The sequence below is a fragment of the Salmo trutta genome, chromosome 30 (assembly GCF_901001165.1).
Source record: "Salmo trutta chromosome 30, fSalTru1.1, whole genome shotgun sequence".
In the NCBI taxonomy this organism is placed as follows: domain Eukaryota; kingdom Metazoa; phylum Chordata; class Actinopteri; order Salmoniformes; family Salmonidae; genus Salmo; species Salmo trutta.
The window spans coordinates 33,755,897-33,768,925 of NC_042986.1; positions in this window are offsets into that span (position 1 = coordinate 33,755,897).

A 13,029-nucleotide genomic window follows, 5' to 3' on the forward strand; every position below is an offset into this window, starting at 1 on the left:
GTTCAACACTTCATTCTAATATCAGTTGAAAATATCTTCTCCGTGTTTGTTTTGAACATTTACAACACTTCAAAATGGACCCCTTCAAATCTCACTTACTAAACACATCAACAGTAATTCTGTTTTGCTAAAATCGAAGCGATTTAATGGTATTTTTCCCCGTAAGATAACTATTTCTGTAATGAGTATATATTTCTGCCTAAGGATCTAAGAGCTATGTGACATATTTTAGAGGGGTAATGATTGATATATTTACTCTTTGTGAATTCAGATTAATTACATGAGAGATTGACAATGACTGGAATGAATTGTTTGAATGAAGTGGTATTAAAAAATAGAGCTCATGGAAACGGCTATATTTACTTGTTTCTTCATGCTTACCCCAATTTATAATTTTAGGCTTATTTAATGAGAATTTTCAGCTTAACGATGTGGTCACTATCAATGAAACATAATGGGTTTACTGTCCTAAACGCTCGTCTCATGAGAATGGGAGGAAAGCTTCCAGTACTGAAGCTTCCATTTTCCCACCGCTGGTGTTGTTGTTCACCAATACTTTAGAATATATTATATGCTGTAAAATCTCAGTGAAATGTTGTTTCTAATGTCGTCTCTGAGCAGAAGGACCTGTGGAATGTGCTCTGACATTACAGTTCTGAGCCCTATAGAAAAGACATGGTGTCCAAGGCAGAGGTATCGCCAAGGTTCTCAAACTGCTGGGTTGCGCTGTATGGATGCAGTCATGTGTGCTTGTGTTAGTGAAGTGTTTCGTAATGTGCTGCTGTGTTTCCTACCACTCAGCACAGGGGGGCAGAACTGAGGTCTTAGATAGACACAACCTCTCTCTCTCCCTCTCTCTCTCTCTCTCTCTCGCTCTCTCTCTCTCACTTTCTCTCTCTCTCCCCTCCCTCCGCCTCTCTCTCTCTCTCTCTCCCTCTCCCCTTCCTCCCGTCCTCTCCATCTCTCTCACCTTCCTCTCTCTCTCTCTCTCTCTCTCTCTCTCTCTCTCTCTCTCTCTCTCTCCCCTCCCTCCCCCCCTCTCTCTCTCTCTCTCCCTCACTCCCCTCCTTTCTCCTCCTATTCCTCTCCATCTCTCTCCCTTCCTCTCTCTCTCTCTCTCCCCCCTCCCTCCCTTCCTTCCTTCCTTCCTCTCTCTCTCTCTCTCCCTAAGCCTATCCCTCCATTAATGTCTCCCAGACTCTTATTAAAACTTCTTCACTTTCTCACCCACCTCTTCCTCTGTCTCTTCCCCCTCTGTCTGTCTCTCTCCTTTTTACTGAGTCTCCCCTTCTTTTTCTCTCTTCTCCTTTTTCCTCCTGTGTCTCTGCTTCTCTCCTCCTTTTTCCTCCTGTCTCCGTTTCTCTCCTTCTTTCTCCTCCTGTGTCTGTTTTTCTCCTTCTTTCTCCTCCTGTGTCTGTTTTTCTCCTTTCTCCTCCTGTCTGTTTTTCTCCTTCTTTCTCTTCCTGTCTGTTTTTCTCCTTCTTTCTCCTCCTGTGTCTGTTTTTCTCATTTCTCCTCCTGTCTGTTTTTCTCCTTCTTTCTCCTCCTGTGTCTGTTTTCTCCTTCTTTCTCCTCCTGTCTGTTTTTCTCCTTCTTTCTCCTCCCGTGTCTGTTTTTCTCCTTCTTTCTCCTCCTGTGTCTGTTTTTCTCCTCCTTTCTCCTCCTGTGTCTGTTTTTCTCATTTCTCCTCCTGTCTGTTTTTCTCCTTCTTTCTCCTCCTGTGTCTGTTTTTCTCCTCCTTTCTCCTCCTGTGTCTGTTTTTCTCATTTCTCCTCCTTTCTGTTTTTCTCCTTCTTTCTCCTCCTGTGTCTGTTTTTCTCCTTCTTTTTCCTCCTGTCTGGTTGTCTCCTTCTTTCTCCTCCTGTGTCTGTTTTTCTCCTTCTTTTTCCTCCTGTCTGGTTGTCTCCTTCTTTCTCCTCCTGTGTCTGTTTTTCTCCTTCTTTTTCCTCCTGTCTGTTTTTCTCCTTCTTTCTCCTCCTGTGTCTGTTTTTGTCCTTCTTACTCCTCCTGTCTGTTTTTCTCCTTCTTTCTCCTCCTGTGTCTGTTTTTCTCCTTCTTTCTCCTCCTGTGTCTGTTTTTCTCCTTCTTTCTCCTCCTGTGTCTGTTTTTCTCCTTCTTTCTCCTCCTGTCTGTTTTTCTCCTTCTTTCTCCTCCTGTGTCTGTTTTTCTCCTTCTTTCTCCTCCTGTGTCTGTTTTTCTCATTTCTCCTCCTTTCTGTTTTTCTCCTTCTTTCTCCTCCCGTGTCTGTTTTTCTCCTTCTTTTTCCTCCTGTCTGTTTTTCTCCTTCTTTCTCCTCCTGTCTGTTTTTCTCCTTCTTTCTCCTCCTGTGTCTGTTTTTCTCCTTCTTTCTCCTCCTGTGTCTGTTTTTCTCCTTCTTTCTCCTCCTGTCTGTTTTTCTCTCCTTCTTTTTCCTCCTGTGTCTGTTTTTCTCCTTCTTCTCCTCCTGTGTCTGTTTTTCTCCTTCTTTCTCCTCCTGTGTCTGTTTTTCTCCTTCTTTCTCCTCCTGTCTGTTTTTCTCCTTCTTTCTCCTCCTGTCTGTTTTTCTCCTTCTTTCTCCTCCTGTGTCTGTTTTTCTCCTTCTTTCTCCTCCTGTGTCTGTTTTTCTCCTTCTTTCTCCTCCTGTGTCTGTTTTTCTCCTTCTTTTTCCTCCTGTGTCTGTTTTTCTCCTTCTTTCTCCTCCTGTCTGTTTTTCTCCTTCTTTCTCCTCCTGTGTCTGTTTTTCTCCTTCTTTCTCCTCCTGTCTGTTTTTCTCCTTCTTTCTCCTCCTGTCTGTTTTTCTCCTTCTTTCTCCTCCTGTGTCTGTTTTTCTCCTTCTTTCTCCTCCTGTGTCTGTTTTTTCTCCTTCTTTCTCCTCCTGTGTCTGTTTTTCTCCTTCTTTCTCCTCCTGTGTCTGTTTTTCTCCTTCTTTCTCCTCCTGTCTGTTTTTTCTCCTTCTTTCTCCTCCTGTCTGTTTTTCTCCTTCTTTTTCCTCCTGTGTCTGTTTTTCTCCTTCTTTCTCCTCCTGTGTCTGTTTTTCTCCTTCTTTCTCCTCCTGTGTCTGTTTTTCTCCTTCTTTCTCCTCCTGTCTGTTTTTCTCCTTCTTTCTCCTCCTGTGTCTGTTTTTCTCCTTCTTTTTCCTCCTGTGTCTGTTTTTCTCCTTCTTTCTCCTCCTGTCTGTTTTTCTCCTTCTTTCTCCTCCTGTGTCTGTTTTTCTCCTTCTTTCTCCTCCTGTCTGTTTTTCTCCTTCTTTCTCCTCCTGTCTGTTTTTCTCCTTCTTTCTCCTCCTGTGTCTGTTTTTCTCCTTCTTTCTCCTCCTGTCTGTTTTTCTCCTTCTTTCTCCTCCTGTCTGTTTTTCTCCTTCTTTCTCCTCCTGTGTCTGTTTTTTCTCCTTCTTTCTCCTCCTGTGTCTGTTTTTCTCCTTCTTTCTCCTCCTGTGTCTGTTTTTCTCCTTCTTTCTCCTCCTGTGTCTGTTTTCTCCTTCTTTCTCCTCCTGTCTGTTTTTCTCCTTCTTTCTCCTCCTGTCTGTTTTTCTCCTTCTTTTTCCTCCTGTGTCTGTTTTTCTCCTTCTTTCTCCTCCTGTGTCTGTTTTTCTCCTTCTTTTCCTCCTGTGTCTGTTTTTCTCCTTCTTTCTCCTCCTGTCTGTTTTTCTCCTTCTTTCTCCTCCTGTGTCTGTTTTTCTCCTTCTTTCTCCTCCTGTCTGTTTTTCTCCTTCTTTCTCCTCCTGTCTGTTTTTCTCCTTCTTTCTCCTCCTGTGTCTGTTTTTCTCCTTCTTTCTCCTCCTGTGTCTGTTTTTCTCCTTCTTTCTCCTCCTGTGTCTGTTTTTCTCCTTCTTTCTCCTCCTGTGTCTGTTTTTCTCCTTCTTTCTCCTCCTGTGTCTGTTTTTCTCCTTCTTTCTCCTCCTGTGTCTGTTTTTCTCCTTCTTTCTCCTCCTGTGTCTGTTTTTCTCCTTCTTTCTCCTCCTGTGTCTGTTTTTCTCCTCCTTTCTCCTCCTGTGTCTCTGTTTCTCTCCTCCTTTCTCCTCCTGTGTCTCTGTCTCTCTACCCTCCTTTCTCTCTCTCCGTGTCTCCCTCTCTATGCTGTTCCCCATGCTTCCCCCAAAGTCTGTGTGACTGTGCCAGCTCCAGCTCTCTCTCTCTCTCTCTCTCTCTCTCTCTCTCTCTCTCTATATATATATATATATATATCTTTCTTTCTGTGTGTATGACAGTGCGTTCACTGTGTGTGTGTGTGTGTGTGTGTGCTGTGTGCGTAGCTACGTGTCAGTGAGAGGGAGATGGTTGTAAATTAGATTTAGCTTTTGGAAAATTGAATAGCTGCCAGGACTGTTTCAACACGGCTAGCGATGAGATGAGGGGAGGGCGTTGACATGAGGAGGGCTCTCTCTCTTTTTCTCTTTCTCTCTTTCTGTCTTGCTCTCTCTATCTATCTCTCTCACTCCTCCTGTTGGTGTCTCTGCCACCCTCTCTTTTTTCTCTCTCTCTCTCTCAATTCAATTCAATTCATTTCAATTCAATTATAATTAGCTTTATTGGCATGACGTACCAATGTACATATTGCCAAAGCGTACTCTGGAGATGAAGTGATACATTTACAATATTAACATAATTAAAATAATAATAATCAAGATTGTCAACGGGACAACAGTAACAACAATAATCAAGGGTAGAAAAATAACCATACAATGGACAATAACAATAACAATAACAATAACAATGGCATAGAGGACATGTGCAGGTTGGTTGGTCTGTTAGACACTGTCCCTCATCTTATGGCAGGCAGCAATGTAGTGTGCTGCCAACCCACAGCTCTCTGTGTCCTCCCCCAACAGGACGGGTAGCCTACTCTCATCAGAGAGGTCTTTAAAACCTTGAATAAGGGTTTCAAATTTGTGGAAATTATGCTGTAATTGATTTATATTTTTTACATTTTGTCAGAAAATGCAGCTCTGTCTAATGTCCTGCTGTGGTGCAGTGGTTGCACAGCCTTCCCTCTACAGGGAGCCAGGTTTTCCTGTGTCTACCCTTCTCAATGGCAAGGCTGTGCTCACTGAGCTTGTGCTCTCTCTCTCTCTCTCTCTCTCTCTCTCTCTCTCTCTCTCTCTCTCTCTCTCTCTCTCTTCATGCATTTCCCTGCTGGGGTCTTGATGTGCTGCCTTGAGTGTTTTACTCTCTGTACTAATGACATGAGAGAGAGGCCATGTCACGGAGTTAATGAATGCTTCAACAGTGGCTAGTAGTAAAGCCCTATGAAGAGCCCCTTTCATGTCCTCTACCACCTCAGAGCTGACCCCAACACAGCTACTCACTCACACTGGTATTACCTCTTTGTTAGCCACAGAAAGGCCTGACAAAACATATCTGAAATATGTAACCTTCCATGACCCAACATTCTGCTATTATTAGAGCCTTCTAGAGCCTTCTGGAGGGTTCTAGAGCCTTCTGGATGGTTCTAGAGCCTTCTGGAGGGTTCTAGTGCACAGAGTGGGATCAAGTCTAAATACTTGTAAGAACATTGTCAGATAACTTAAAGGAAAGCCTTACTCATTTAGCTATCTCCCCCGTACACCATGACGAAAGACATATCCTATTTTCCTAGGACCTTCCATCACAGATTTAGCTCTGCCCTAACCACACGTACACACCTCCAGCTGTTGAGATGATGAACGAGAACACTGGAGATAAATGTCCCTTTTGTCACTGTCATCTGTCATCGGCCACTCTGTTACCGTAGGATAAGCAGCATCAGATCACGAAACTCCATGACTCTGTACATACCACACACACACACACACACACACACACACACACACACACACACACACACACACACACACACACACACACACACACACACACACACACACACACACACAAAGACAAGAACCCATAATACAAACACACACCTCTCTAATGATGACAGATGTGTTTCAATGGGTTTTTATTGGTTACATTATGTGAAGAGAGCAGATACTGGTCAGCCTGGCTAGTGGGAGGGACTGAGCATATTCAACACACTTAGGGTGTGCAGCACCGTGTGAAGGACTGGCTCTAACTCGCTGCTGTCCCCATCAATCACTCTAACACAGGGCTGCTCCCGCCCTCTCTCCTGTAGGTAAGGATGCACTTAATAAAGAAACACTCGTACACACACACACACACACACACACACACACACACACACACACACACACACACACACACACACACACACACACACACACACACACACACACACACACACACACTGCTCCTGTAGGATGCCCTTGATAAAGAAACAGACTGAACAGACGAATGGACATCAGGCCACTTACAGCACCACAATCCATCACCATAACTTATCTGTTATTCACACCAACTACAGCAGAGACTACTTTCTTTCTATCGTTTCATGTCTCTGTATTCTCTGTTCTGTTTTCTGAGTTTCTTCCTCCCTCTATCGTTCCCTCTTTCTCTCTCATCCTCCCCCCTCTCTCTCATCCCCTCTCTCTCATCCCCCCCTCTCTCATCACCCTCTCTCTCATCCCCCCTCTCTCTCATCCCCCCCTCTCTCTCATCCCCCTCTCTCTCATCTCCCCTCTCTCTCTCATCCCCCTCTCTCTCATCCCCCCTCTCTCTCATCCTCCCCCCCTCTCTCTCATCCTCCCCCCCTCTCTCTCTCATCCCCTCTCTCTCATCCCCCCTCTCTCTCATCCTCCCCCCTCTCTCTCATCCCCCCTCTCTCATCCTCCCCCCCTCTCTCTCATCTCCCCCCTCCCTCTCATCCTCCCCCCTCTCTCTCTCATCCCCCCTCTCTCTCTCTCATCCTCCCCCCTCTCCCTCTCTCACCCCCTTCTCTCTCTCTCATCCCCCCTCTCTCTCATCCTCCCCCCTCTCTCTCATCCCCTCTCTCTCATCCTCCCCCCCTCTCTCATCCCCCTCTCTCTCATCCCCCCTCTCTCTCATCCCCCTCTCTCTCTCATCCCCCTCTCTCTCATCCCCCCTCCCTCTCATCCTCCCCCCCCTCTCTCTCATCCTCCCCCCTCTCTCTCTCATCCCCCCTCTCTCATCCCCCCTCTCTCTCATCCTCCCCCCTCTCTCTCATCCCCCCTCTCTCATCCCCCCTCTCTCATCCCCCTCTCTCTCTCATCCTCCCCCTCTCTCTCTCTCATCCTCCCCCCTCTCTCTCTCTCTCATCCTCCCCCCTCTCCCTCTCTCACCCCCTTCTCTCTCTCTCATCCCCCCTCTCTCTCATCCTCCCCCCTCTCTCTCATCCCCCTCTCTCTCTCTCATCCCCCCTCTCTCTCTCATCCCCCCTCTCTCTCTCATCCCCCCTTTCTCTCTCTCATCCTCCCCCCTCTCTCATCCCCCTCTCTCTCTCTCATCCCCCCTCTCTCTCATCCTCCCCCTTCTCTCTCTCATCCCCCCTCTCTCTCTGTCACCCTTCTCCCTCTCTCTCTCATCCTCCCCCCACTCTCTCTCATCCTCCCCATCTCTCTCATCCCCCTCTCTCTCTCACCACCCTCTCTCTCTCTCATCCTCCCCCCCACTCTGTCTCTCATCCTCCCCCCTCTCTCTCTCTCTCTCTCTCATCCCCCTCTCTCTCTCTCTCTCACCGCCCCTCTCTCCCTCCCTCTCTCTCATACCCCTCGCTCTCATCCTCCCCCTCTCTCTCTCTCTCTCACCCCCCTCTCTCTCTCCCTCTCTCTCTCTCATACCCCCCCTCTCTCTCATCCTCCCCCCACTCTCTCTCTCATCCTCCCCCCACTCTTTCTCTCATCCTCCCCCCACTCTCTCTCTCATCCTCCCCCGCTCTCATTTTGTTGTGTCTCTCTCATTTTATTCCCTTCCCCTCTCACTCTCTCTCTCACCCCCCCACTCTCTCTTATTTTATTCCCCCACCCTCTCTCTCTCTCTCTCTCGTTTTATTCCCCCTCTCTCTCTGTCAATTCAATTCAAGGGGCTTTATTGGCATGGGAAACATATGTTTACATTGCCAAAGCAAGTGAAATGGATAAACAAAAGTGAAATAAACAATAAAAAGTAAATATTAGTATGAAGACATTTCAAATTTCATATTATCTCTATATACAGTGTTGTAATGTTGTGCAAATGGTTAAAGTACAAAAGGGAAAATAAATAAATATGGGTTGTATTTACAATGGTGTTTGTTCTTCACTGGTTGACCTTTTCTTGTGGCAGCAGGTCACAAATCATGCTGCTGTGATGGCACACTGTGGTATTTCACCCAGTAGATACGTGAGTTTAGCAAAATTGGATTTGTTTTTACATTCTTTGTGGGTCTGTGTAATCTGAGGGAAATATGTGTCTCTAATATGGTCATACATTGGGCAGGAGGTTAGGAAGTGCAGCTCAGTTTCCACCTAATTTTGTGGGTAGTGTGCACATAGCCTGTCTTCTCTTGAGATCCAGGTCTGCGTACGGTGGTCTTTCTCAATAGCAAGGCTATGCTCACTGAGTCTGTACATAGTCAAAGCTTTCCTTAAGTTTGGGTCAGTCACAGTGGTCAGGTATTCTGCCACTGTGTACTCTCTGTTTAGGGCCAAATAGCATTCTAGTTGCTCAGTTTTTCTTTCCAATGTGTCAAGTAATTATCTTTTTGTTTTCTCATGATTTGTTTGGGTCTATTTGTGTTGCTGTCCTTGGGCTCTGTGGAGTGTGATTGTGTTTGTGAACAGAGCCCCAGGACCAGCTTGCTTAGGGGATTCTTCTCCAGGTTCATCTCTCTGTAGGTGATGGCTTTGTTATGGTAGGTTTGGGAATCGCTTCCTTTTAGGTGGATGTAGAATTTTATGATTATTTTTTGGATTTTGATAATTATTGGGTATCGGCCATACTCTGCTCTGCATGCATTATTTGGTGTTTCACGTTGTACACTAAGGATATCTTTGAAGAATTCTGCATGCAGAGTCTCAATTTGGTGTTCGTCCCATTTTCTGAATTCTTGGTTGGTGAGCGGACCCCAGACCTCACAACCATGAAGGGAAATGGGTTCTATAACTGATTCAAGTTTTTAGCCAGATCCTAATTGGTATGTCGAATTTTATGTCCCTTTTGATGGCATTGAATGCCCTTCTTGCCTTGTCTCTCAGATCGTTCACAGCTTTGTGGAAGTTACCTGTGGCGCTGATGTTTAGGCCGAGGTATGTATAGTTTTTTGTGTGCTCTAGGGCAACGGTGTCTAGATGGAATTTGTATTTGTGGTCCTGGCAACTGGACCTTTTTTGGAACACCATTATTTTTGTCTTACTGAGATTTACTGTCAGGGCCCAGGTCTGACATAATCTGTGCACAAGGTCTAGGTGCTGCTGTAGGCCCTAACTGGTTGGTGACAGAAGCACCAGATCATCAGCAAACAGTAGACATTTGACTTCAGATTCTAGTAGGGTGAGGCCAGGTGCTGCAGACTGTTCTAGTTTCCTGCATCCATTCATTGATATACGCTACCGTTCAAAAGTTTGGGGTCACTTAGACATTTCTTGCTTTCTTTCAAAAACAAGGACATTTCTAAATGACCCCAAACTTTTGAACTGTAGTGTACAGTATATGTGAAGAGGGTGGGGCTTAAGCTGCATCCCTGTCTCACCCCACAGCCCTGTGGAAAGTAATGTGTGTGTTTTTTGGCAATTTTAACTGCACACTTGTTGTTTGTGTACATGGATTTTATAATGTTCTATGTTTTTCCCCCAACAGCAGACCCTCATGCTAAATTGAGTCAAAAGCTTTTTTGAAGTTAACAAAGCATGAGAAGACTTTGCCTGTGTTTTTGCTTGTTTGTCAATTAGGGTGTGCAGGGTGAATACGTAGTCTGTCGTACGATAACTTGGTAGAAAGCCAATTTGACATTTGCTCAGTACATTGTTTTCACTGAGGAAATGTACGAGTCTGCTGTTAATGATAATGCAAGGTTGCTGTTGAAACATATCCAAGGGTAGTTATTGGGGTCAAATTTGTCTACACTTTTGTGGATTGGGGTAATCAGTCCAGTTCTAAATATTGGGGAATATGTCAGAGCTGAGTCCAGTTCTAAATATTGGGGAAGATGCTGAGGATGATGTTAACGAGTTTAAGAATAGCCAATTGGAATTAGTGTATATATATATATTTGCATAGCCTGTATATTTGATCATTTCATTGAGGGTACCATCAACCCCACATGCCTTTTTGGGTTGGAGGGTTTTATTTTGTCCTGTAGATCATTCAAGGTAATTGGATAATCCAGTGGGTTCTGGTCATCTTTAATGGCTTATTCTAAGATTTGTATTTGATCATTTATATGTTTTTGCTGTTTGTTCTTTGTTATAGAGCCAAAAAGTTTGGAGAAGTGGTTTATCCATACATCTCTGTTTTGGATAACTCTTCGTGTTGTTTGTTTAGAGTTTCCCAGAAGTGGTTAGATTCTATGGATTCTTCATTTACGTTGAGCTGATTTCTGACGTGCGGTTCCTTCTTTTTACGTAATGTATTTCTGTATTGTTTTAGTGATTCACCATTTCTCTCTCTCTTTCTCTCTCTCTCTCTCTATTTAATAATAGATCTGAAGCAGCTTTAGTTTATGGTATTCAATAATACAGGGGAGGTTGGGACACTACACAGTGTGACGCAGGAGCGGGGTTCACCCTGAATAGTTCCACTGGCCCATGACATCATCCAGCATCCAATTCATTATGTGTCACACCCAAATGAGTCCCATCTCCACCCTCCCTAACTCCTACCTTTTACCCTCTGTTTCACCCAAATGCTTCCCCTCTGCACTCCTCCCAACACTCTGTGTGGTGGCTGAAAACATCACCCCTCCAACCTCTAACAATACTGTACTGTGTCCTTCCCAAATGCTTCCCCCCTGCACCATCCGAGCCTGACCCCCAGCCAGCGTCTGTCCAGACACTCAGAGAGGGATGCCAAACTCTCCCCATCTCACCTTCAACTGGACTCACGTATTATATCCTTCTGGGACACAGACACACACACATGCACACAAACAAACACACACACGCTCACACACAGACAAATGGCTGACACACAAAAACACCAATCCTCTGCCTCTATTACAAACTGTACTCAATATCATGGCCATTATGCCCTGAACAGGCCCCAACTCTCCTCTCTCCTCTCTCCTCTCTCTTCTCTCTCCTCTCTCTTCTCTCTCCTCTCTCTTCTCTCCTCTCCTCTCTCCTCGCACCTGTGTCCTCTCCTCTCTTGTCTCCTCTCAATTTCCTCCTCTCTCCTCTCTCCTCTCTCCTCTCTCCTCTCCTCCTCTCTCTTCTCACTCCTCTCTCATCTCTCTTCTCTCTTTTCTCCTCTCTCCTCTCTCTTCTCTCCTCTCCTCTCCTCTCTTTCTTCTCTCATCTCTCTTCTCTTCTCTCTCCTCTATCTCTCTACTCTCTACTCTCTTTCCTCATCTCTCATCTCTCTCCTCTCTTCTCTCCTCTCCCTCCTCTCTTCTCTCTTCTCTCTTCTCTCCTCTTTCTCATCTCTGCTCTCTTCTCTCATCTATCTTCTCTCCTCTCTCTTCTCTCTTTCTTCTCTCATCTCTCATCTTTCTTCTCTATCCTCTATCTCTCTACTCTCTTTCCTCATCTCTCTTCTCTCTCATCTCTCCTCTCTCTCCTCTCTTCTCTCTCATCTCTCCTCTCTCTCCTCTCTTCTCTCCTCTCTCTTCTATCCTCTCTTCTCTCTCTTCTCTCCTCTCTCCACTCTCCTCTCTCTCTCCCCTCTCTTCTCTCTTTCATCCTTTGTCTTCTCTCTCCTCTCTCCCCTCCTTTTTCATCTCTCTTCTCACCTCTATCCTCTCTCCTCTCAATTCAATTCAATTTAAGGGCTTTATTGGCATGGGAAACATATGTTAACATTGCCAAAGCAAGTGAAATAGATCATTTAAAAAATAACAGTAAACACTACACTCACAAAAGTTCCAAAAGAATAAAGATATTTAAAATATTGTGTGCAAATAGTTAAAGTACTCCCTATCGTCTGTCATCTCTCCTCTCTCATCTCTCCTCCCTCCTCTCTCCTCTCTCCTCCCTCCTCTCTCCTCTCTCCTCTCTCCTCTCTCCTCCCTCCTCTCTCCTCTCTCCTCTCTCATCTCTCCTCTCTCCTCTCACTCCCATTACTTATCTTATGTAGTTTTTCTAAAGTTTGTTTTATTGAGTGGAAGCCTGTGGTCCATAGCTGCAAATGTGATGATGACACAGACATATGCTAAACAACCTGGGAACAGGACTCAGTGGCCACTGACAGACCATCAGTATCGTTCAGCATTGTTGGCCATGACGAGAGGGTCTGAGATTGTGTGTGTGTAACAGGAAACACACTGTCTATTTCATTATTATTCTTGTTTTTAAATGTTACATTGTTCAAGCTTCTGTGGTTGCATGTGTTACACCATCCAGTTGTCTTTGGTCCAGCCTGTAGTCTACTGCCTGTAGACATGCTGTATTAGCTGAACATACTGGATCAGGTCCTTTATCAATACACTGCAGTGCGTTTGTGTATTTGTAGGATAAGTGTTGTAAATGCACGTCTCCCTCTCTGTTACTCTTTCTGCTGCTGATATCAGTCTTTCACTGTGAGGTGGAATCTCCAGGCCCACAACTGAATTGTTTGTGCTGCTGAGGATTAAAAAAAGTCCTGAAAACCTACAATAAAACCTTCCATGGACAGACAGACAGCAAAAAAGAGGGGGGGGGGAGTGGGGGAGGGAGTGGGGGAGAGAGATAGATAGAGGGAGGATAGAGAGAGAGAGTGGGGGAGACAGAGAGATTAAGAGAACAATTGAGAAAGAGAGAGAGAGAGAGAGAGTGAGAGCGAGCGAGAGAGAGATAGAGAGAGAGGGCGGGGGAGAGTGGAGGAGACAGAGAGAGATAGAGAGGGGGGATAGAGAGAGTGGGGGAGACAGAGAGAGAGAGAGAGAGATAGATAGAGAGAGAGGGCGGGGGAGAGTGGGGGAGACAGAGAGAGAGAGATATAGAGAGGGGGGATAGAGAGAGTGGGGGAGACAGAGAGAGAGAGAGAGAGAGATAGATAGAGAGAGGGGGGATAGAGAGAGTGGGGA